Raw genomic sequence first — 25,464 nt, 5'->3', positions numbered from 1 at the left:
AAGGCTTTTATTGACAATTACATGAAGTTGATGTAAAGAGTCAATATTTGCAGTGTTGACCCTTCTTTTTAAAGACCTCTGCAATCTGCCCTGGCATGCTGTCAATTAACTTCTGGGCCAAATCCTGACTGATGGCAGCCCATTCTTGCATAATAATCAATTCTTGGAGTTTGTCAGGATTTGTGGGTTTTTGTTTGTCCACCCGCCTCTTGAAGATTGACCACAAGTTCTCAATGGGATTAAGGTCTGAGGAATTTCCTGGCCATGGACCCAAAATATCGATGTTTTGTTCCCTTAGCCACTTAGTTATCACTTTTGCCTTATGGCGAGGTGCTCCATCATGCTTGAAAAGGAATTGTTCGTCACCAAACTGTTCCTGGATGGTTGGGAGAAGTTGCTCTCAGAGGTTGTGTTGGTACCATTCTTTATTCATGGCTGTGTTCTTAGGCAAAATTGTGAATGAGCCCACTCTCTTGGCTGAGAAGCAACCCCACACATGAATGGTCTCATGATGCTTTACTGTTGACATGACACAGGACTGATGGTAGCACTCAACCTGTCTTCTCCGGACAAGCTTTTTCCGGATGCCCCAAACAATCGGGAAGGGGATTCATCAGAGAAAATGACTTCACCCCAGTCCTCAGCAGTCCAATCCCTGTACCTTTTGCAGAATATCAGCCTGAACCTGATGTTTTTCCTGGAGAGAAGTGGCTTCTTTGCTGCCCTTCTTGACACCAGGCCATTCTCCAAAAGTCTTCGCCTCACTGTGCGTGCAGATGCACTCACACCTGCCTGCTGCCATTCCTGAGCAAGCTCTGTACTGGTGGTGCCCCGATCCCGCAGCTGAATGAAGTTTAGGAGACGATCCTGGCACTTGCTGGACTTTCTTGGGTGCCGTGAAGCCTTCTTCACAACAATTGAACCGCTCTACTTGAAGTTCTTGATGATCCGATAAATGGTTGATTTAGGTGCAATATTACTGGCAGCAATATCCTTGCCTGTGAAGCCCTTTTTGTGCAAAGCAATGATGACGGCACGTGTTTCCTTGTAGGTAATCATGGTTGACAGAGGAAGAACAATGATTCTAAGCACCACCCTCCTTTTGAAGCTTCCAGTCTGTTATTCAAACTCATTCAGCATGGCAGAGTGATCTCCAGCCTTGTCCTTGTCAACACCCACACCTGTGTTAACAAGAAAATCACTGATATGATGTCACCTGGTCCTTTTGTGGCAGGGCTGAAATGCAATGGAAATGTTTTTTGGGGGATTCAGTTAATTTGCATGGCAAAGAGGGACTTCGCAATTAATTGCAATTCATCTGATCACTCTTCATAACATTCTGGAGTATATGCAAATTGCCATCATACAAACTGAGGCAGCAGAATTTGTGAAAATTAATATTTGTGTCGTTCTCAAAACTTTTGGCCACGACTGAATTTTAGATGCACACACACGGTACTGGTACCCTGTGTATATAGCCATGGTATCATTACTTATTGTGTATTTATTCCTTGTGTTATTATTTTTCTATTATTTTTCAATTCTTGCCCGTAAGTAAGCGTTTCACTGTTGGTCTACACCTGTTGTATACGAAGCATGTAACAAATCAAATTTGATTTGACGCGCACGCATGCAGACACTTGTTATGAAGCTAGTTGGAAGGCTCAATTCCATAGAAAACCCTGCTGTCTCTCTCCATGGCTGAGCGTAAGTGCAGGGACAGGCTGGTCATCTTTAATGAAGGTGTAATTATCTTTTTTCTGGACCGGAACCTGTTGATATAGCACCACGCAGTTCATCTGTTTACTAATTAGATCCCCTTAAATCCCTCTGAATCCCATTCCTCTCCTACACACACACACACACACACACACACACACACACACACACACACACACACACACACACACACACACACACACACACACACACACACACACACACACACACACACACACACACACACACACACACACTTTGCTTTCATCTTCACTCTATTGCACAATTCCTTACTCTGTCACGTTCATGCCAACCTACACCGATCAGTCTCCACCTTCCCTCATCTCTACTCCTCTTAATTATTTTGCCAAACAACACTCACTCCCCATCTCTCCTTCCTTTCTCCTGTCTCTGATTAGCGTTGACCATTAAATGAGTCTTTACTTAAGTGGTCATTATCGGTGGAGGGCTGATATAGTGGTGCGTGGAGGCCTGAGAGACCCGTCTGTGTGCCCCCCCCAGCTCTCAGCATGGTGTCCCCGCTGGCCACACAACCACAACCTGCCACCACCTGCATGACCTTCATGAAGAGCCACAGACCAGAGAGAGAGAGAGAAAGGGAGGGGGAGATGGAGCAAGATGAAAGAAATGGCTCATTTGAGAGAGAGTGAGAGAGAGAGAGAGAGAGAGAGAGAGAGAGAGAGAGAGTGAGAGAGGGAGACAGAGATGGATGGGGACAGAGAGCATGTGTGTGAGAAAAGGGGGCAGGTAGAAGTAGGGAGATGGAGTGCAGAGGATGGAAGAGGAAGAGGTGGAAGAAAGGGAAGGAGGAGTTGGCAGAGAGATAAGAGGGGGAGATGGATTTCTGGAACAAATATCAAAGGAGAGGGCAAGAAAGAAGTGACAAGGTGAAAGAATGGGGTGGAAATGAGGGAACGTAGGGATTGTAATAGATAAGGGTAAAAACATAAATGCAGACATTTAAAAAGATGAGAGAGACAGTAATGATGGGGTGAAATATCCATTGAGGAATTCCCAGAAAGATATAGGTAAAAAAACAAATAAAATAATACCACATGAAAGAAGGACATTGACTGGGGTGTGACATTGTGTCATGATGAACATTAAAGAGAGGACCTACAGGTGCTGCCTAGTCTACTGAGGTGGATGAGAATGTAAAACTCTGGCTCTGCACATGTTTTCATTATTGTTATTCCACCCCATACTGCTCTGCCCTGTAATCTCAGTGCTTTATCTGACATGATCTGGTTAAGGCTGCATCTAGATCAGTATCTGAGAGTGTGAGGATGTGTATGTGTGTGTGTGTGTGTGTGTGTATAAGTGTTTGCAAGTGTGCTCTAGTGCCTTTGCAATAACAACTGAATATACTGTGCTGAGTGTTGAGACTGTTCCCTGAACAGCTCAGTATGTACCATATGTGAGGCCAACGTTGGTAGAGAATTATAATGTTTGTGCATGTGTGTATTATTCTTGTCAGTGAGTGGCTATAAGCTGGTGATTACAGTGTAGAAGTATCTACATGAGTTGTGATGGAATTGAATTGTGTGTTCCTGTGAGTGTGAGGGTGTTTATATTAGAGTGTGTTTGGCATGTATTATATGTACTATAGGCTTATTTGAATGTAATGTGTGTGTGTGTGTGTGTGTGTGTGTGTGTGTGTGTGTGTGTGTGTGTGTGTGTGTGTGTGTGTGTGTGTGTGTGTGTGTGTGTGTGTGTGTGTGTGTGTGTGTGTGTGTGTGTGTGTGTGTGTGTGTGTGTGTGTGTGTGTGTGTGTGTGTGTGTATTCTCATGGCAGTGAGTGGGACAGCTGGACAGAGCTGCTCTGTGTGGAGAGCTGCCCTGAGGGTCAAACAGCCCCCAGTGAACAGGCCGTGCGTGTTCCTCTGTGAAACAACGGAGGGAAAGAGACAGAGACAGAATGACAAATGAAGAGACTGACATTTTATATCGATTTTGGGGAATAGAGAGAAAGACGAGAACATGAAGAGAACGAGAGGAAATTGGGTAAGGACAGAAACAGAGGGACTGAAAGCAGGAAGTGAGAGGCTAACAGATGGAAAGAGAGAATGATTGAGAGAGCACAAGGGCTAGCCTATCCTAATCCCACTTGTTTCTGCTGTCTGTGAGCTGTATTTGAGCACCATGGACAGAGCTAATGGTTCATTACAAAGCAATAGACTGGCTGGTCTAAACTCCTTAGAACTGCACCATGAATTATTTAAACTTTACTATATGCTTCAACAGACCAATCTCAACATTCATCATTTGTTAATGTTTTGGCAATAACGAGAGTTACACTACTGTTATTGAACACGATGAAGACAATGCCCCTGATGTTGTTGATGACGCTGATACTGTAGTGATGACAAAGTTGATCCTGCTCATATGGTGGCTAACCGTTATCTAAACAAACACGTTCAGAGGAAAATACCCCTGCGGGGAATAATCTTGGCTGGGCGGACTGTGTGAAACTTCTATATTGGCACTGTTCCTGCTCTCTTTGTAGATAAGGGGGATCTGCATTTGTGGAGCGTGTGTAATTTACATGTTGCAGAGGCAGTCTGTGAGGGCGAGAGCGATAGCATCAGTGGGACATTGAAATCAAGACAAGAAAACAAGGGAATTGTGATAGGAGGAGGGGGTGTTAAGTGAAAGGGGGGGTTGTATATGCATGTTCATTTCTATGTACAGTTGAAGTCGGAAGTCTACATACACTTAGGTTAGAGTCACTAAAACTCATTTTTCAACTACTCCACACATTTCTTGTTAACAAACTATAGTTTTGGCAAGTCGATTAGGACATCTACTGTGTGCATGGCACAAGTAATTTTTCCAACAATTGTTTACAGACAGACTATTTCACTTATAATTCACTGTATCACAATTCCAGTGGGTCAGAAGTTTACATTCACCAAGTTGACTGTGCCTTTAAACAGCTTGGAAAATTCCAGAAAATTATGTCATGGCTTTAGAAGCTTCTGATAGGCTAATTGACATCATTTGAGTCAATTGGAAGTGTACCTGTTTTTCAAGGCCTACCTTCAAACTCAGTGCCTCTTTGCTTGACATCATGGGAAAATCAAAAGAAATCAGCCAAGACCTCATAAAAAACTATTGTAGACCTCTACAAGTCTGGTTCATCCTTGGGAGCCAAACCCCTGAAGGTACCGTTAGCAGCCGTCATACTGCTCAGGAAGGAGAAGCGTTCTATCTCCTAGAGATAAACGTACTTTGGGGCGAAAAGTGCAAATCAATCCCAGAACAACAGCAAAGGACCTTGTGAAGATGCTGGAGGAAACCGGTAGAAAAGTATCTATATCCACAGTAAAACGAGTCCTATATCGACGCTCAGCAAGGAAGAAGCCACTGCTCCAAAACCACCATTGAAAAGCCAGACTACAGACTACGGTTTGCAACTGCACATTGAGACAAAGAATGTACTTTTTGTCCTCTGGTCTGTTTGGCATAATGACCATCGTTATGTGGAGGAAAAAGGGGGAGACTTGCAAGCCGAAGAACAACATCCCAATCGTGAAGCACGGGGGTGGCAGCATCACGTTGTGAGGGTGCTTTGCTGCAGCAGGGACTGGTGCACTTTACAAAATAGATGGCAACATGAGGAAGGAAAATGATGTGGATATATTGACATCACAGTCAAGGTATTGGAGTGTCCATCACAAAGCCTATAGAAATCCTATAGAAAATTTGTGGGCAGAACTGAAAAAGCGTGTGGGAGCAAGGAGGCCTACAAACCTGATTCAGTTACACCAGCTCTGTCAGGAGGAATGGGCCAAAATTCACCCAACTTATTGTGGGATGCCTGTGGAAGGCTACCTGAAACGTTTGACCCAAGTTAAACAATTTAAAAGGCAATGCTACCAAATACTAATAGAGTGCATGTTAACATCTGACCCACTGGGAATGTGATGAAAGAAATAAAAGCTGAATTAAATCATTCTCTATACTATTATTCTGACATTTCACATTCTTAAAATAAAGTGGTGATCCTAAATGACCTAAGACAGGGAATTTTTACTAGGATTAAATGTCAGGAATTGTGAAAAACTGAGTTTGTATTTGGCTAAGCTGTACGTAAACTTCCGACTGTATTGAGTGTGTCTGTTAGTGAGTGTGTCTGTTAGTGTTTGTTCTGTCAGAGTGTGTCTCTTAGTGTTTGTTCTGTCAGAGTGTGTCTGTTAGTGTTTGTTCTGTCAGAGTGTGTCTCTTAGTGTTTGTTCTGTCAGAGTGTGTCTGCTAGTGTTTGTTCTGTCAGAGTGTGTCTCTTAGTGTTTGTTCGGTCAGAGTGTATCTGTTAGTGTTTGTTCTGTCAGAGTGTGTCTCTTAGTGTTTGTTCTGTCAGAGTGTGTCTCTTAGTGTTTGTTCTGTCAGAGTGTGTCTGCTAGTGTTTGTTCTGTCAGAGTGTGTCTCTTAGTGTTTGTTCTGTCAGAGTGTGTCTGTTAGTGTTTGTTCTGTCAGAGTGTGTCTCTTAGTGTTTGTTCTGTCAGAGTGTGTCTGCTAGTGTTTGTTCTGTCAGAGTGTGTCTCTTAGTGTTTGTTCGGTCAGAGTGTATCTGTTAGTGTTTGTTCTGTCAGAGTGTGTCTGTTAGTGTTTGTTCTGTCAGAGTGTGTCTCTTAGTGTTTGTTCTGTCAGAGTGTGTCTGCTAGTGTTTGTTCTGTCAGAGTGTGTCTGCTAGTGTTTGTTCTGTCAGAGTGTGTCTCTTAGTGTTTGTTCTGTCAGAGTGTGTCTCTTAGTGTTTGTTCTGTCAGAGTGTGTCTGTGAGTGTTTGTTCAGTCAGAGTGTGTCTGCTAGTGTTTGTTCTGTCAGAGTGTGTCTGTGAGTGTTTGTTCAGTCAGAGTGTGTCTGTGAGTGTTTGTTCAGTCAGAGTGTGTCTGTGAGTGTTTGTTCTGTCAGAGTGTGTCTGTTAGTGTTTGTTCTGTCAGAGTGTGTCTGTGAGTGTTTGTTCGGTCAGAGTGTGTCTGTTAGTGTTTGTTCGGTCAGAGTGTGTCTGTTAGTGTTTGTTCGGTCAGAGTGTGTCTGTTAGTGTTTGTTCTGTCAGAGTGTGTCTGTGAGTGTTTGTTCGATCAGAGTGTGTCTGTGAGTGTTTGTTCGGTCAGAGTGTGTCTGTTAGTGTTTGTTCTGTCAGAGTGTGTCTGTGAGTGTTTGTTCGGTCAGAGTGTGTCTGCGAGTGTTTGTTCAGTCAGAGTGTGTCTGCGAGTGTTTGTTCAGTCAGAGTGTGTCTGCTAGTGTTTGTTCTGTCAGTGTGTGTCTGTTAGTGTTTGTTCTGTCAGAGTGTGTCTGTGAGTGTTTGTTCAGTCAGAGTGTGTCTGTTAGTGTTTGTTCCGTCAGAGTGTGTCTGTGAGTGTTTGTTCCATCAGAGTGTGTCTGTGAGTGTTTGTTCAGTCAGAGTGTGTCTGTGAGTATTTGTTCAGTCAGAGTGTGTCTGTGAGTGTTTATTCGGTCAGAGTGTGTCTGTTAGTGTTTGTTCTGTCAGAGTGTGTCTCTTAGTGTTTGTTCTGTCAGAGTGTGTCTGTTAGTGTTTGTTCTGTCAGAGTGTGTCTCTTAGTGTTTGTTCTGTCAGAGTGTGTCTGCTAGTGTTTGTTCTGTCAGAGTGTGTCTCTTAGTGTTTGTTCGGTCAGAGTGTATCTGTTAGTGTTTGTTCTGTCAGAGTGTGTCTGCTAGTGTTTGTTCTGTCAGAGTGTGTCTCTTAGTGTTTGTTCTGTCAGAGTGTGTCTCTTAGTGTTTGTTCTGTCAGAGTGTGTCTGTTAGTGTTTGTTCTGTCAGAGTGTGTCTCTTAGTGTTTGTTCTGTCAGAGTGTGTCTGCTAGTGTTTGTTCTGTCAGAGTGTGTCTCTTAGTGTTTGTTCGGTCAGAGTGTATCTGTTAGTGTTTGTTCTGTCAGAGTGTGTCTGTTAGTGTTTGTTCTGTCAGAGTGTGTCTCTTAGTGTTTGTTCTGTCAGAGTGTGTCTGCTAGTGTTTGTTCTGTCAGAGTGTGTCTGCTAGTGTTTGTTCTGTCAGAGTGTGTCTCTTAGTGTTTGTTCTGTCAGAGTGTGTCTCTTAGTGTTTGTTCTGTCAGAGTGTGTCTGTGAGTGTTTGTTCAGTCAGAGTGTGTCTGCTAGTGTTTGTTCTGTCAGAGTGTGTCTGTGAGTGTTTGTTCAGTCAGAGTGTGTCTGTGAGTGTTTGTTCAGTCAGAGTGTGTCTGTGAGTGTTTGTTCTGTCAGAGTGTGTCTGTTAGTGTTTGTTCTGTCAGAGTGTGTCTGTGAGTGTTTGTTCGGTCAGAGTGTGTCTGTTAGTGTTTGTTCGGTCAGAGTGTGTCTGTTAGTGTTTGTTCGGTCAGAGTGTGTCTGTTAGTGTTTGTTCTGTCAGAGTGTGTCTGTGAGTGTTTGTTCGATCAGAGTGTGTCTGTGAGTGTTTGTTCGGTCAGAGTGTGTCTGTTAGTGTTTGTTCTGTCAGAGTGTGTCTGTGAGTGTTTGTTCGGTCAGAGTGTGTCTGCGAGTGTTTGTTCAGTCAGAGTGTGTCTGCGAGTGTTTGTTCAGTCAGAGTGTGTCTGCTAGTGTTTGTTCTGTCAGTGTGTGTCTGTTAGTGTTTGTTCTGTCAGAGTGTGTCTGTGAGTGTTTGTTCAGTCAGAGTGTGTCTGTTAGTGTTTGTTCCGTCAGAGTGTGTCTGTGAGTGTTTGTTCCATCAGAGTGTGTCTGTGAGTGTTTGTTCAGTCAGAGTGTGTCTGTGAGTATTTGTTCAGTCAGAGTGTGTCTGTGAGTGTTTATTCGGTCAGAGTGTGTCTGTTAGTGTTTGTTCTGTCAGAGTGTGTCTGTGAGTGTTTGTTCGGTCAGAGTGTGTCTGTGAGTGTTTGTTATGTCAGAGTGTGTCTCTTAGTGTTTGTTCTGTCAGAGTGTGCCTGTTAGTGTTTGTTCGGTCAGAGTGTGTCTGCTAGTGTTTGTTCTGTCAGAGTGTGTCTGTTAGTGTTTGTTCGGTCAGAGTGTGTCTGTGAGTGTTTGTTCGGTCAGAGTGTGTCTGTTAGTGTTTGTTCTGTCAGAGTGTGTCTGTTAGTGTTTGTTCTGTCAGAGTGTGTCTGTTAGTGTTTGTTCTGTCAGAGTGTGTCTGTTAGTGTTTGTTCTGTCAGAGTGTGTCTGTTAGTGTTTGTTCTGTCAGAGTGTGTCTGTTAGTGTTTGTTCGGTCAGAGTGTGTCTGTGAGTGTTTGTTCGGTCAGGGTGTGTCTGTGAGTGTTTGTTCGGTCAGAGTGTGTCTGCTAGTGTTTGTTCTGTCAGCGTGTGTCTGTTAGTGTTTGTTCGGCCAGAGTGTGTCTGTGAGTGTTTGTTCGGTCAGAGTGTGTCTGTGAGTGTTTGTTCAGTCAGAGTGTGTCTGTTAGTGTTTGTTCGGTCAGAGTGTGTCTGTTAGTGTTTGTATGACGGAAGCCTCATCTTCCTTTACTGTGTTTGTGAGTTGATGTAATGGCTGCCTGGCTGTGTTCATGTGTGTGTTCTCGTATGTGTCAAACGAGGCAGATGTGTTTGATCACAGCACAGCTTCTCTCCAACGCCTCTGGCACTCTTCTTCTGACCCCTCCAGCTGTCTTTACAAAGCCACAGACCTCCTACTCTCCCCCTCAATCTCTCCCCCCTTCCTCCCCCTTCAGTCCTGCCCAGGGGCGTCTGCAGGCTATAACTGCTGGTTGCTTCTGCTACGTCTCAACAGGCTAGACTGTGCAGTTTAAGGAGGGTTGGAGAGGGGAATAGGATTATAATGTGCACAGGGCTTTTGGAGTGCAGCTAATACAGACAGTGCCCCCAAGTCAGTTCTATTTTGATACCCTTTCAGCCAATGAGGTGTAGATTTGCATAGAGCAGCAGGTCCTGGACCAGTGCTGGGTCGTCTCTCAGTGCCCTGTTGAGGATTTGGACTGACAGTAATGCACTGCCACTGAGCTGTGGTTGAGGGGATTTGCATCGCGTAGATCCAGCACCCGGGGTCCTTTCACTCTGTCATCTCAAGGACATCTCACACTACGGGCTACGGATGACACTGTAGAGTCTTAAGTGATGCAATATAGACAAATTATGGATATGGGGCTATAGGCACACTATGGACATGCTCTTAACCTTATCGCCTCCTCCCCACTCTCCACTGTAGCTTTGGGCTCCAACAGTTATGGATTGACACAGTTTTAGCTTGACCTTAAAAGGGCTGTAATGGTGATTGGGCTGAAGCAGGCTTTTCGTCGATCCAGTGTGTCTGTGTGTAGCTGATAGGGGGGAAGCTGAGCCCCTCAGAGATGTGTGTGGCTATACATGAAATGACTGGGATAAGCCAGGCTGCCGCCGTACTGACATTATGGCTTCCGGGCGGTTGAGTGGGGATGTGGCTCCATTCTGGCTCTGTTATTCCGTCATAATGAGACCTAACCCTTTCATAGATGAGCCTCCATAGCCAAAAGAAGTCTACAGTTTCCACCTAACCCCTACAAGTCTCAAGCCTATCATTACCAGTGGGGTTATGTGTTTCCGATTGGATGTGTGCTGAAGAACAAGCGGCAGAATCCTCAACATACACTGAGTGTACAAAACATTAAGAACACCTTACTCATAGTGAGTTGCACCCCTCCCCCTCATTTTGCACTCAGAACAGCCTCAATTCATCGGGGCATGGATTCTACAAGGTGGCGAAAGCATTCCACAGGGATCTTGGCCCATGTTGACTCCAATGCTTCCCACAGTTGTGTCAAGTTGGCTGGATGTCCTTTGGGTGGTCGACCATTCTTGAAACACACGGGAAACTGTTGCAGTTCTTGACACAAATCGGTGTTCCCGGCACCTACTACAATACCCCGTTCAAAGGCGCTTAAATCTTTTGTCTGGCCCGTTCACCCTCTGAATGGCACACATACACAATCCATGTCTCAATTGTCGCAAGGCTTAAAAATCACTTTTAACCTGTCTCCTCCCCCCTTCATCTGCACTGATTGTGAAGTGGATTTAACAAGTGACATCAATAGGGATCATAGCTTTCACCTGGATTCACCTGGATTCACCTGGTCAGTTTATGTCATGGAAAGAGCAGGTATTCCTAATGTTTTGTACACTCTGTGTATATTTCAAGGTCACAGCGTGTTCCCGTAATAAACACCACAAATTGTTCTGTGTTAGACAGAGTCATGTCCAGCCTGAGTGTCATTATCAGGCATAATGTTACACATTGTAAAAGAAAGTGAGACCACTTAATGGCCCAACATAAAAGCAGAACTTAGTGAAGAACCACATGGGGGAATGAAAGAAACTGTGACAGGGTATCTGTTTCTCTATTTCATGAGATCCTAGTCCCGTCTAGACTGAGGATGCACCTACAGTCACCACCAGGGAGGTTATAGTTCAGTGCCTGAGGCCCAGAATGATTGATCCCAGTACCAGTTATAGGGAGAGTGATGTTTGGAGCGTACAGCACCACGGTCCAGGACCCATCCATCCATCACTGGAGAGTGACAGGAAGGGAAGGGCTTGCTCCAGAACCCATTCAGAGGGAGTCCATCAAAGTGCTGCATGTGCACTGCTGTGTGAGAGACAGACTTCATTTGTCAACAAGCCTCTGCTACAGCACTAGAGCTCTGGAACAAAGGAAGTGACTGTGGACAACCCAGGTTTTAGTCAAGAGAAGAGGATGGAGAGGTCTCCAAAACCACAACTGGAAGGGTAGTGCCCATGCTTGCAGTGTGTGTTGCAGTACATTCATTGCCATGATTGTATTTACCAGACAGTCTTGTCCAAGGTGAAGGTGATTAAGAAGGGCTACCTGTCAAAACACATGGGACAGAACAGCAAGAGTCATTGGTGACACACGGAGAGCCAGTGTCAAACACAGTCACTCGGCACAGTGTTAAACTACAGTGTGCTTACTCAGACTTCCACTGTTTTGATAAGGGTGTACAGAGAGTGGATTTTCAGATCTCAAATCTCTGAGCCATGCAAGCGCTCGGAGGAGTTGGTCCAGGGAGAGAAGCCCCCTCGTGGAAGTGGTATTGATCTTAGCACACAGTGCCTAGAGAGGTGTTTGCAGAGAGTCGGATCTGACACCACGATCAGGCAGCATTATGGGGGATCAAAGAGGCCCTGGCCTCCCAGTGATCTGACAACAGCAAGGGAGGAGTGAGAATTTCCTGTTGACTGACGCTCCAATCCCGCGGCTGTCGTCGAATGGAGCCTCTCTCCATCCAGCCTCTCTCATTCATCCGAACACAGAGGAGGGTGGGGAGACAGATATGGAGAGAGCGGAGGGATACAAGAGGGATACAAGGGAGACAGAGGGATGGAGGGGGGAGGGTTTGTGAGGTGGCAGAAGAAGGTGAGAAACAAAGAGGGACTAAGGGAGTAAAATTGGAAAGAAAATAGAAATAAATAGCAAAGAATGAAGAGTGGCAGAGGTAATAGAAACTGGTATGGAAGACCATGCAGGAGGGTTAGGGGGACAGAATTTATAGAGCCATTGGTCAGTGTTCTGGAAAAGAGACCCCTGGAAACCCATTCGACCCCCCTCTCCCTCGTCCTCTCTGTCCTCGCTCTCTGCTGCAGTGCTGCTTAAATGTCATTGGACAGCTTACATGTGGTGGGTGCAAAATGGGTGAAATGTCAAGCATGGTAAAGGGTGGCGTGCCTGTGTGTCATTGTGTGTGTGCCATGTGTGTGCCTGTGTGTTTGTGAGAGTGCATGTATTTGCCACATGCATGGAGTGTTTAATTAAGTGTGAATTCATGTAGTATTCTATCTGTGTACCTTAGTATCATTCTGTGTGTGAGAGCATGTGGATAGGCAATATAAGGTTCCAAGGGAGTCTTTACTTGAGACATGTGTAGGTCTATGTTTTGTAATAAACCCTGCAGCTGTACACTTCATCTGCTTTCGTCAAAAGGGAGCTGAATCACTGATTAAAAATGTCACGGGCAAGTCTTTGGCCTATGAAGTCAGAAAAATAGTGCTATTATAGCAGCTGTTGGAATTAAGTAAGGATGACGTTGTAAAAACATGTACCATTCATTTTAATGCTGCTTTTTATGATATGAAAGTTTGTTTATCTTAATTGCAATGCCTCATTCTACTTTTTATTATCAAGGATGCATAATAATAAATACAGATGTTATGTTAGAAAGACAACAGTTGCACAATGATCTCATTAGAGACATTAAACACATGTAATTACTATGCGGTGCACAGAGCCTGTGTCCCAAGCCTCACTATGAGATGGAACAGCGATTCCACAAATCAGAGCCTTAAAGGCTCAATGCAGCTGTTTTTAATCGCCATATCAAATCATTTCTGGGTAACAATTAATTACCCTACTGGGGATTGCTTTCAATTAAAATGGTCAAAGAGAAACAAAAATAGCTTCTTAGCAAAGAGCAATTTCTCAAGCAAGAATTTAGCTAGGATTGTCTGGGAGTGGTGTGTGGAGTGGGAAACTGAAAAATAGCTGTTATTGGTAGAGATGTTATCTTATTGGTCTATTCAAACACCTCTTACACTTAAAGGGCATTATAATAATGTTCACAACCTCATCGTGTGGAAATATATTTTTTTAAACAAGGAAAATCACGGTTGACTGCACTGGTTCTTTAAGAGAGTGGGAAACAGAGAGAGAGAGAGAGTAAGAGATAAGAGATAACAAAAATGAGACAGAGATAACAAAGAGATAACAAAATGTGAAAGATGGAGAAAGGTCAAAAGAGAGAGACATGTAAGTCCAGGAGAAAGCATGATAGAAATAGAGACAGGTTGAGCATCCACCAGAGAGAGAGAGAGAGGGAGAGGGAGAGGGAGAGAGAGAGGGGGATAGAAGCAAAGTATGAGAAGGGAACCATTACAACAAGGGGAAAACATGAAAAGAGAGTGATCGTTATTCTCAGTGACAAGAGAGCAGCTGGACGCTGTGATATACATTTCTCTCAGTCTTCCTCTTTTTAAATGTCTCTGTTAGCCATCTGCTCTCCCTTTTTTCCATGTAGTGTCCCTCTCCCAGTACACATTTTTATGCCTTGTGCTATTCCGCAGTTCTCTCACAATGAGCCTCTCACCCTTTCCCTCTCTCCTCACAGACACGAGCAGAGCGTACAGTGTGGTATATCATCTGCATGGGGGCTTGTTAAACCCTAACCCCCGCCCCAGCCCCCAAGCCCCCAAGCTCAGTGACCCATTCCGACACCACACAAATCAGGTTCTAGCCAGAACATACCAAGTCAGGAACAGAAATAGGGGGTTGACGAGGTAGGTGATTTGAAGGTCAAAAGACTGGGCTGTCTGTTAATGCGTCTGCAGTACATCAATCACAGTTTGCAATGGTGCGTGGTCATGCAAACAGAGTGCACACGCCTTGCACATGCTTGAGGGCTTTGCCTCAAATCAGACCGTGTGTGTGTGTGCGTGCGTGTGTGTGCGTGTGTGTCAGTGTCAGTGTGGTGCAATATAGAACAAAGAAAAGTCCCAATATTGAATCTACTGGTTAACACAGGATGGGTTTGAACACCAACTCTCGTACCAGAGCTGATGTATACTGAACAAAAATATAAGCGCAACATATAAAATGTTGGTCCCATGTTTCATGAGCTGAAATAAAAGATTCCAGAAATTTTTCAAAAGCACCAAAGCTTATTTTTCTCAAATTTTGTTAACTAATTTGTTCACAAATTTACAAAGCATTTCAACTTTGCCAAGATAATTGATCCAACTGACAAGTGTGGTATATCAAGAAGCTAATTAAACAAAGCTGATTAAACAGCATGATCATTACACAGGTGCACCTTGTGCTGACCCCTCTAAAATGTGCAGTTGTGTCACACAACACAGTGTCACAGATGTCTGAAGTTTTGAGGGAGCGTGCAATTGGCATGCTGACTGCAGGAATGTCTACCTTAGTTGTTTCAAGGGAATAAGTCACCTTTTTTAGAGAATTTGGCAGTACATCCTACCAGCTTCCCAACCACAGACGACGTGAATGGCATGGTCGAGTGGTTTTCTGATGTCAACATTGTGAACAGAGTGCCCCATTCCATGGTGGCGGTGGAGTTATGGTATGGGCAGTCATAAGCAACAGACAATGAACACAATTGCATTTTATCAATGGAAATTTGAATACAGAGACACTGTGATGAGATCCTGAGGCCCATTGTCGTGCCATTCATCCGACACCATCACCACATGTTTCATCATGATATTGCACGGCCCCATTTCCCAAGGATCTGTACACAATTTGTGGAAGCTGAAAATGTCCAAGTTCTTCCATGGCCTGCATGCTCACCAGACTTCACCCATTGAGCATGTTTGGGATGTGCTGGATCGACGTGTACGATAGCGTGTTCCAGTTTCTGCCAATATCCAGCAACTTTGCACAGCCATTGAAGAGGAGTGGGACAACATTCCACAGGCCACAATCAACAGCCTGATCAACTCTATGTAAAGGAGATGTGTCGCGCTGCATGAGGCTAATGGTGGTCACACCAGATACTGACAGGTTGTCTAAGCCACGGCCCTACCTTTTTTTTTAAATACAGCTGAAGTATCTACAGTTGAAGTCGGAAGTTTACATACACCTTAGCCAAATACATTTAAACTCAGTTTCACAATTCCTGACATTTAATCCTAGTAACAATTCCCTGTCTTGGGTCAGTTAGGATCACCACTTTATTTTAAGAATGTGAAATGTCAGAATAATAGTAGAGAGAATTATTTATTTCAGTTTTAATTTCTTTCATCACATTCCCAGTGGGTCAGAAGTTTACATACACTCAATTAGTATTTGGTAGCACTGCCTTTAAATTGTTTAACTTGGGTCAAACGTTTCGGGTAGTCTTTCACAAGCTTCCCACAATAAGTTGGGTAAATTTTGGCCAATTCCTCCTGACAGAGCTGGTGTAACTGAGTCAGGTATGTAGGCCTCCTTGATCCCACACGCTTTTTCAGTTCTGCCCACAGATTTTCTATAGGTTTGAGGTTAGGGCTTTGTGATGGCCACTCCAATACCTTGACTGTGATGTCCTTAAGCCATTTTGCCAAACCTTTGGAAGTATGCTTGAGGTCATTGTCCATTTGGAAGACCCATTTGCGACCAAGCTTTAACTGATGTCTTGAGATGTTGCTTCAATATATCCCACATAATTTTCTTTTCTCATGTTGCCATTTATTTTGTGAAGTGCACCAATCCCTCCTACAGCAAAGCACAACCACAACATGATGCTGCCACCCCCATGCTTCACGGTTGGGATGGGGTTCTTTGACTTGCAAGCCTCCCCCTTTCTCCTCCAAACATAATGATAGTCATTATGGCCAAACAGTTCTCGTTTCATCAGACCAGAGGACATTTCTCCAAAAAGTACGATCTTTGTCCCCATGTGCAGTTGCAAACCGTAGTCTGGCTTTTTTTATGGCGGTTTTGGAGCAGTGGCTTCTTCCTTGCTGAGCTGCCTTTCAGGTTGTCGATATAGGACTTGTTTAACTGTGGATATAGATACTTTTGTAACGGTTTCCTCCAGCATCTTTACATGGTCCTTTGCTGTTGTTCTGGGATTGAGTTGCACCTTTTGAATAAAAGTACATTCATCTCTAGGAGACAGAACGCGTCTCCATCCTGAGCGGTATGACGACTGCGTGGTCCAATGGTGTTTATACTTGCGTACTATTGTTTGTACAGATGAACGTGGTACCTTCAGCCATTTTGAAATTGCTCCCAAGGATGAACCAGACTTGTGGAGGTCTACAATTTTTTTATGAGGTCTTGGCTGATTTATTTTGATTTTCCCATGAAGTCAAGCAAAGAGGCACTGAGTTTGAAGGTAAGCCTTGAAATACATCCACAGGTACACCTCCAATTGATTCAAATGATGTCAATTAGCCTATCAGAAGCTTCTAAAGCCATGACATCATTTTCTGGAATTTTCCAAGCTGTTTAAAGGCACAGTCAACTTAGTGTAAACTTCTGACCCACTGGAATTGTGAAACAGTGAATTATAAGTGAAATAATCTCTCTGTAAACAATTGCTATAAAAATGACTTGTGACATCCACAATGTAAATGTCCAAAACTATAGTTTGTTAACAAGATATTGTGGAGTGGTTGAAAAACAAGTTTTAATGACTCCAACCTAAGTGTATGTAAACTTTCGACTTCAACTGTGTCTGTGACCCACAGACGCATATCTGTATTCCCAGTCAAGTAAAATCCATAGAATAGTGCCTCATGAATTTATTTCAATTGACTGATTTCCTTATATGAATGGTAACTCAGTATAATCTTTGAAATTGTTGCATGTTGTGTTTATATTTTACTTCAGTGTAGTTAATGTATGAGGCGTCAGATTGAGCGAAAACGGATGAGCTAATCCTCTGATGGGCTCTGGCGACACACACACACACACATTCTGGGGATAGCATGATGGAGAGCTTGTGTCTTCCACCTCATGGAAAAAGCTGTAGCTTTAGCTCTGCACATTTGCCCATACACTCACATCAGGCCTACAATTAGCCAGAACACGTCTGTGAAGCTCACAGCTCAAAGTACGGTAGCATGTTCCAGTCATGGCGACAGCATGAAAGGTTAACAACGGCACTATCAAACATCCATGACCTTACATAGACAGACGCACCCACACACAGTGACATGGATACACGGCATCATTTCACCAGGGACTGTATGAGAATTACAAGTCAAATCAAATAAATGTATTAGTCACATGCGCCGAATACAACAGGTGTAGACCTTACAGTGAAATGCTTACTTAGGAGTCCCTAACCGAAGTGCAGTTTCAAAAAATACAGATAAGAATAAGAGATAAAAGTAACTAGTAATTAAAGAGGAGCAATAAAAAAATAACATATACAGGGGGGTGCCGGTACAGAGTCAATGTGAGAGGGGCACCGGTTAGTTGAGGTAGTATGTACATGTAGGTAGATTTAATTAAAGTGACTATGCATAGATTACAACAGAGAGTGGCAGTGGTGTGGAGGGGGGAGGGGGGGGGCAATGTGAATAGTCTGGGTGGCCATTTGACTAGATGTTCAGGAGTATTATGGCTTGGGGGTAGAAGCTGTTTAGGAGCCTCTTAGACCTAGACTTGGCGCTCTGGTATCGCTTTCCGTGTGGTAGCAGAGAGAACAGTCTATGACTAGGGTGGCTGGAGTCTTTGACAATTTTCAGGGCCTTCCTCTGACACCGCCTGGTATAGAGTTCCTGGATGGCAGGAAGCTTGGCCCCAGTGACGTACTGGGCCATTCGCACTACCCTCTGTAGTGCCTTGCCATAGCAGGCAGTAATGCAACCAGTCAGAATGCTCTCGATGGAGGACCCATGCCAAATCTTTGCAGTCTCCTGAGGGGGAAATAGGTTTTGTCGTGCCCACTTCACGACTGTCTTGGTGTGCTTGGACCATGTTAGTTTGTTGGTGATGTGGACACCAAGGAACTTGAAGCTCTCAACCTACTCCACTGCAGCCCCGTCGATGGGAATGGGGGCATGCTCGGTCCTCTTTTTCCTGTAGTCCACAATCGTCTCCTTTGTTTTGATCACATTGAGGGAGAGGTTGTTGTCCTGGCACCACATGGCCAGGTTTCTAACCAACTCCCTATAGGCTGTCTCGTTGTTGTCGGTGATCAGGCCTACCACTGTCGTGTCATCGGCAAATTTAATGATGGTGTTGGAGTCGTGCCTGGCCGTGCAGTCATGAGTGAACAGGGAGTAGAGGAGGGGGCTGAGCACACACCCTGAGGGGCCTCTGTGTTGAGGATCAGCATGGCAGATGTGTTGTGTTGTTACCTGCCCTTACCAACAGAATTACAAGTGGTAGTGGAATGACATTGTCAACAATTGTATTACTAAATGTAATATTAGGCTTATTTATTTTGTTCAGCAAACAAACATAGCTTCATCTATGACTGTCAAATTGTAATCTACATAAATGAGTTTGATTTGTGTACAGACTTTGTGAGATCTAGTGATCTTTCGGAAACCATGACACTGTCATTCTTTTTAGATGTGTGTGTTTGTGTGTGTGTTATTTCTCTATGGTGTTGTGTGTGTGAATGTGGCTATGAGAGGCTGGATATGTGTGACAGTGACATAATTGTTACTATGGAGAAGCAATTGCCAGCAGCGGGAAAGGCCCTCACTAACAAGCAGGGGGCAATAGGAGGAAACAAAAACTACTCGACTGAGGGTTACCCCACACACAGACACCACATATCACTGTCATCTACCATTAAGCATCAAATTACATCACAACAAAACCTTTCCAACTCACCGCCAATGAGATGAGCCAAAAGGCAAAGGAGAGCTGACAGCTCTTATATAACAATATACCACATTCACAATTTACACTGTGACCACTAGACAGCCCATTTGAACAATTCGTGGAGTAGAAAACCACCATCACCACCAACAAGCTGTGTAGTAGGCCCTACGTAGGGTACTGCAAAACTCTCTCTAATCCACTTCACACCTCCCCACCCCGAGTACTTTCCTTTGCCTTCAACGTTCTGGCTAGTAATATTTAATAGAAACATTAATATGCATACTGACTGCTCTTTCTTCTTGTGTGAAACCATGAATAATGAATTAACAGCTCAATGTTTCTTGCTTGTATAACTTCTAGAAGATTAGGAGGAAGCATGTCCTCTGAGCCTTTTTGCCCTGAAATGACTCTCTCATTATCCTCTATTAAAATATCTGTCGCCAAATGATGCTGGCATGACATCAAGTAGACATTTGACATTCATCTAAAATGATAGATTATTTCTGTCTGAAACTGACTGCATTACCCTTAGGACACTGTGCTACTTTGGCTAGCTAGCCTACTTGTAGGTATAAACAGGGTTAGCCCAAGGGCGTAGGACTTTTGCCCTCTAGGGCCTATGAAAAGTTGTGTTCTTCATCAATAATTGATTAATACCCTGCAGTTACCTACCTGCCTTGGCCTTGCGAAATACATCTTGCGTAGACTAACGGCCGGTAGATGGCGCTATTATTCATTTTACATCGTTTGTCATCTGCGTCCAACTGGAATGTATGCAGTTGGCTATACACTCATGTCCCCTGGCGACCGGCTCGTACATAAAACCTCCTCAATTCATGCTGCAAGGGCGTCAGTTTCCTCCTTAACTATCTGGAAAAATATGCGTACTAAAAAAAATGAACTCTTTGCCACCATCATACTAACTTTAGAGTTGCTAATGATACTTGCACATGGCATTCAGCCGGTGGTAAACAACAGGCTGCTTCTACCTGATTGGCTGAACATCAGGAAGTAGCATAAGACACTCTAGCATCATGGTGGAAAATTGTGTTTTATTAAGACAGTACACGTTTTTTTCATTTTGTTTTTGAGAGTCTCCACTTTCCATAAAGTGGAATAATAATTTAGGCCAAACCGTTCGGACGCTACTGTAAGGGTTCTCGTCCTCCTCTTCTGAGGAGGAGTAGCGAGAAGGATCGGAGGACCAATGCGCAGCGTGGTAAGTGTCCATAATGTTTTTTAATAAAGACAATAGAACACTCGAACAAAACAACAAACGATGACGTGAATATACAAAACCGAAAACAATACCGTGTGGACCAAACACTCACACGGAAAACAAACACCCACAACCCAAAAGTGAAACCCAGGCTACCTAAGTAGGATTCTCAATCAGGGACAACAATTGACAGCTGCCTCTGATTGAGAACCATACTCGGCCGAACTCAAAAACCAACATAGAATAACTAACATAGACTGCCCACCGAACTCACGCCCTGACCATACTAGAACAAAGATATAATAACAGAACTAAGGTCCGAACATGACAGCTACAGACGTTTTTGTGAGAAGACTGACTTCTGGGATGTCTCATGGTCTGACAAACACCACTGTAGCTCGGCCACCTTCCACCGCAGATGTGAACGGTCGACATAGATGGATGTGGTGGGATGAGACGCAACCCATACAAAAGAAATGTATCTCAAAATTAAACTGATGGATTTTGATGTGGATTTAAAAAGTGTTTTTACTCAGATTGAAGCACAGGTGCGTCAATAGACTCTTAAGGATCTTAAATATTGTAATGTATAGCTTGGGCTACTTCTGGCAATCGCTAAACTAAGTCCCTGTTGTTGTTGGAATAATTGTCAAAAAATACGTTGAAAGGCTAAAACATTAAAATAACAATACTAGGCCCTCTTTGGCATCTCTTGCCAATTAATCCCAAAATTAAAAGGTGTTTCTAAAATGTCCATAAAATATTTATCCAGCCAAAAGAATGGAACCTAATACGAGGCTGTTGCTTAACTGGGGTTTCTAAGTTCTCCGCTGTATAAACTGTCTGTAAGGGAAGCTTGAGATGATTGTGCAATTCAATTACTTATTTTAAATGATTAAGTCCTTTGAACTTAGAAGGGAGCACCCGGAGGTTCTGTGTGTTGTTACTTTCAGGGTGAATTATGCATCTCGATCGATCGATCGTATTAGGTTCCCTTCCCGATCGATCAATCGATAGATGGAAGACTCACTTATTACAAAGGGAATTCTATCTGGGAGAGATTCACTGGAAAATCTGGTTGAATCAACTGTGTTTCCATGTCATTTCAACAACAAATATCTATGTCTATGACATCTAATATCTATATCTATGATGTTAAATCAACTTGAAAAACTGATTGGATTTGCAAAAAGTCATCAAAGTAAGGGAATTTAGTATTTTTTCACCCAAATCCAATGTCGTAGAGAAATGTTTTGCTGATTTCATGTTGAATTCACATTAGTTGACAACTGACCTCTGTGCCCAGTGGGAAACCCTCAAACACGTCATGTATTCAAACAAGCGCATTATCTTACTCACAGTGATAGGATCTTAGGAAGTTATTGATTAAACTCGGTGGCCAGTTTATTAGGTACACCCAAATAGTACCGGCCCCTTTGCCTCCAGAACAGCTTGAATTTGTCGGGGCATGGAAACGTTGCTCAATTGGTATCAAGGGACCTAACTGGTGTCAGCAAAATATTCCCCAAACCATTACACCACTGCTACCAGCCTGTACCGTTGACACCACGCAGGATGGGGACAAGGACTCATGCTACTTATGCCAAAGCCTGACTCCGAGATGCCACTCTGAGTACTACTATTGTACTGTGCTGTTATTTTCCTGTTTGTGGGCCACCTGTTAGATCAGAGAAAGGCAAGAATTGTCCTTCGATCTCTCATTAACTGGCAGTTTTTGCTACACATGAGAATAGCTTTGCAACTATACGTGTGTGTGTGTGTGTGTGTGTGTGTGTGTGTGTGTGTGTGTGTGTGTGTGTGTGTGTGTGTGTGTGTGTGTGTGTGTGTGTGTGTGTGTGTGTGTGTGTGTGTGTGTGTGTGTGTGTGTGTGTGTGTGTGTGTTGTGTACATTGATAACTGTAGCACAGAAAGATGTCTCAGCACAGCCCTGATGACTTTGACTCGCGATGGTGCACTGAGGGGGAATTGACTTTAATGGACTATAATTCACCACGGCGTGTGTTTGTGTGTACAAGACAGAAGGTCAGAGGGGCCTTTTAAATCACTAAGTTGGGCTGGTCTGTGCTGACCGCAGCAAACCCATTGTCCTGGCTAAGCCTTCAATTCAGTCCTCCTCTCAGGTGGAGGGACAGACAGGAACTGAGAGAAAGAAGAGATATAAAGTAAACTAAAGAGAAGGAAGTGGCAAATATATGGCAAACAGAAATCTAAAATGGATGATGTTAAGAGATAGATGGGAGGGGTTGACTAATAGCAACAAGATAACAAATGTAAAACATACAGGGTCTGTAAAATGTATATAGGAACTTTTGTGAAATAGCACAGTTACAAATAGAAATCAAATTGGATGGACATCAGAAATAAATGAAGAACAGGACTAAAAACAAACCAAACATAACTATTGTAAAATTGATTGTGTCTGTAAAATGTATATAAACTGGAAGTAGAAGACTGAGTGTTATTGTTTATTAGTTTACTCCAATTGAGGGAGGGTTTCTTTTTTTAACCTTTATTTAACTAGGTAAGTCAGTTAAGAACAAATTCTTATTGGGGACTGGTAGTGAGTGTACCAGGAACAGCAGGTTAACTGCCTTGTTCAGGGGCAACATGACAGATTTTTACATTAGGGATTTAATCCAGCAACCTTTTGTTTACTGGCCCAATGCTCTAACCACCAGGCTACTTGCAGGGAATAATAAATGAAGGTATATTAAAAAAAGTGTGTATATGTACAGTTGAAGTCAGAAGTTTACATACACTTAGGTTGGAGTCATTAAAACTAATTTTTCAACCACTCCACACATTTCTTGTTAACAAACTATAGATTTGGCAAGTCGGTTAGGACATCTACTTTGCGCATGACACAAGTAATTTTTCCAACAATTGTTTACAGACAGATTATTTCACAAAAATTCACTGTATCACAATTCGAGTGGGTCAGAAGTTTACATTCAGTAAGTTGAATGTGCCTTTAAACAGCTTGGAAAATTCCAGAAAATTATGTCATGGCTTTAGAAGCTTCTGATAGGCTAATTGACATCATTCGAGTCAATTGGAGGTGTACCTGTGGATGTATTTCAAGGCCTACCTTCAAACTCAGTGCCTCTTTGCTTGACATCATAGGAAAATCAAAAGAAATCAGCAAAGATCTCAGAAAAAATTGTAGACCTCCACAAGTCTGGTTCATCCTTGGGAGCAATTTCCAAACGGCTGAAGGTACCAAGTTCATCAGTAGAAACAATAGTACGCAAGTATAAACACCATGGGACCACGCAGCCATCACACCGCTCAGGAAGGAGACGCGTTCTCTGTACCGGTTTCCTCCAGCATCTTCACAAGGTCCTTTGCTTTTGCTATGGGATTGAGTTGCACTTTTCGCACCAAAGTGCATTAATCTCTAGGAGACAGAATGCGTTTCCTTCCTGAGCGGTATGACGGCTGCGTGGTCCCATGGTGTTTATACTTGCGTACTATTGTTTCTACTGATGAACGTGGTACCTTCAGGCATTTGGAAATTGCTCCCAAGGATGAACCAGACTTGTGGAGGTCTACAATTGTTTTTCTGAGGTCTTGGCTGATTTCTTTTGATTTTCCATGATGTCAAGCAAAGAGGCACTGAGTTTGAAGGTAGGCCTTGAAATACATCCACAGGTACACCTCCAATTGATTCAAATGATGTCAATTAGCCTATCAGAAGCTTTCTAAGCCATGACATATTTTCTGGAATTTAAAAGCTGTTTAAAAGGCACATTCAACTTAGTGTATGTAAACTTCTGACCCACTGGAATTGTGATACAGTGAATTACAAGTGAAATAATCTGTCTGTAAACAATTGTTGGAAAAATTACTTGTGTCATGCACAAAGTAGATGTCCTAACCGACTTGCCAAAACTATAGTTTGTTAACAAGAAATGTGTGGAGTGGTTGAAAAACGAGTTTTAATGACTCCAACCTAAGTGTATGTAAACTTCCGACTTCAACTGTATATAGATATATTTACCACAAAAATATAAGGGATTGGAAATGATGCAGACAATTACACCGATGGAAGCAACAATCTATCTGCAATTTTAAAGCTGATCCACACCTTAAATAAAAGAAAGAAGAAAGAGACAAAGGAAAAAAATAACAAAATAAATAGAGAAGAAAGTGGGGACTGGTAGTGAGTGATAAAGAGAGAGAGCGAGTTGGATAAGACAGTGTGATGTGGAAAGAGCTAGAGAGTGAGAATGAGCAGCAGAAAGCTGATCTCCCAAACACATCCCTATAAAGCTTTTCAAGTAAGCACAACAGATGGCCCAATGCACACTCCATCACAAGTACAGGCAGGCAGGGTACTTAGCGCTCTGGAAATTAGAATCTTCTCATGTTTATATAGGGAGGGCTTACTTCAGCTGCCAAACCCAAGCCACATTTGTGTGAGTTTAAATTGAGTAATTTCAGTATACAGAAAGGGAGAGTCTAATGATAGTAACATATGTCTGTGTGAGAAAGAGAGTGATTTCATTACTTGAGTTTTAGTTGTTAGATTAGAGAACTAGGCAGGTGTGTGTGCTTGAGAGAAAGAGAATGTGTCTGTGTGAGAGAGAGACAAAGTGTGTACAGTATGTATGTGAGTGTGCGCACACATGCGTGTGTGAGTGTGAGACACTGTGATTTCAGTGCCCCAGTTGTAGTTGAGAGGAGAGGAGAGGCAGGGTCATTTTGTCACAGCACAGGAGTTTATTGCTAGGTGTCTTAATCTGCAGTGTAAGGGCATGCGAATGCTTTTCAGGGCTAATCAGCTTACTGCAACAAACTGCACTAGACGGAGAGCTATAGGGGGAAAGAGATCTGTGAAGCTGAACAAGAGAGGCAGGGAGTGAGAGAGAGATGGAGAGGTATAGAGGGGGTAGATGGAAAGAAAGATAGGGAGAGGGAGAGATGGCGAGGGGGGTAGAGGAAGAGAGATGGAGAGTGGGGTAGAGGAAGAGAGATGGAGAGTGGGGTAGAGGAAGAGAGATGGCGAGTGGGGTAGAGGAAGAGAGATGGAGAGTGGGGTAGAGGAAGAGAGATGGCGAGTGGGGTAGAGGAAGAGAGATGGAGAGTGGGGTAGAGGAAGAGAGATGGCGAGTGGGGTAGAGGAAGAGAGATGGCGAGTGGGGTAGAGGAAGAGAGATGGCGAGTGGGGTAGAGGAAGAGAGATGGCGAGTGGGGTAGAGGAAGAGAGATGGCGAGTGGGGTAGAGGAAGAGAGA

The 25,464-nt window shown here is 43.4% G+C and overlaps 1 protein-coding gene across 2 annotated transcripts in view; it reads left to right on the top strand.

Annotated features, from left to right (window-relative positions):
• The window catches only part of LOC135554194 (protein shisa-8-like), an 81,508-nt gene that overhangs the window by 26,604 nt on the left and 29,440 nt on the right, over positions 1-25,464 (top strand). The gene's annotated exons all lie outside the window — the stretch shown is intronic.

The sequence above is a fragment of the Oncorhynchus masou genome, chromosome 14, assembly GCF_036934945.1.
Source record: "Oncorhynchus masou masou isolate Uvic2021 chromosome 14, UVic_Omas_1.1, whole genome shotgun sequence".
Classification (NCBI taxonomy): Eukaryota; Metazoa; Chordata; class Actinopteri; order Salmoniformes; family Salmonidae; genus Oncorhynchus; species Oncorhynchus masou.
The sequence above is the reverse complement of the archived record's forward strand: the minus strand, read 5'-3'. Positions and strand labels throughout refer to the sequence as shown.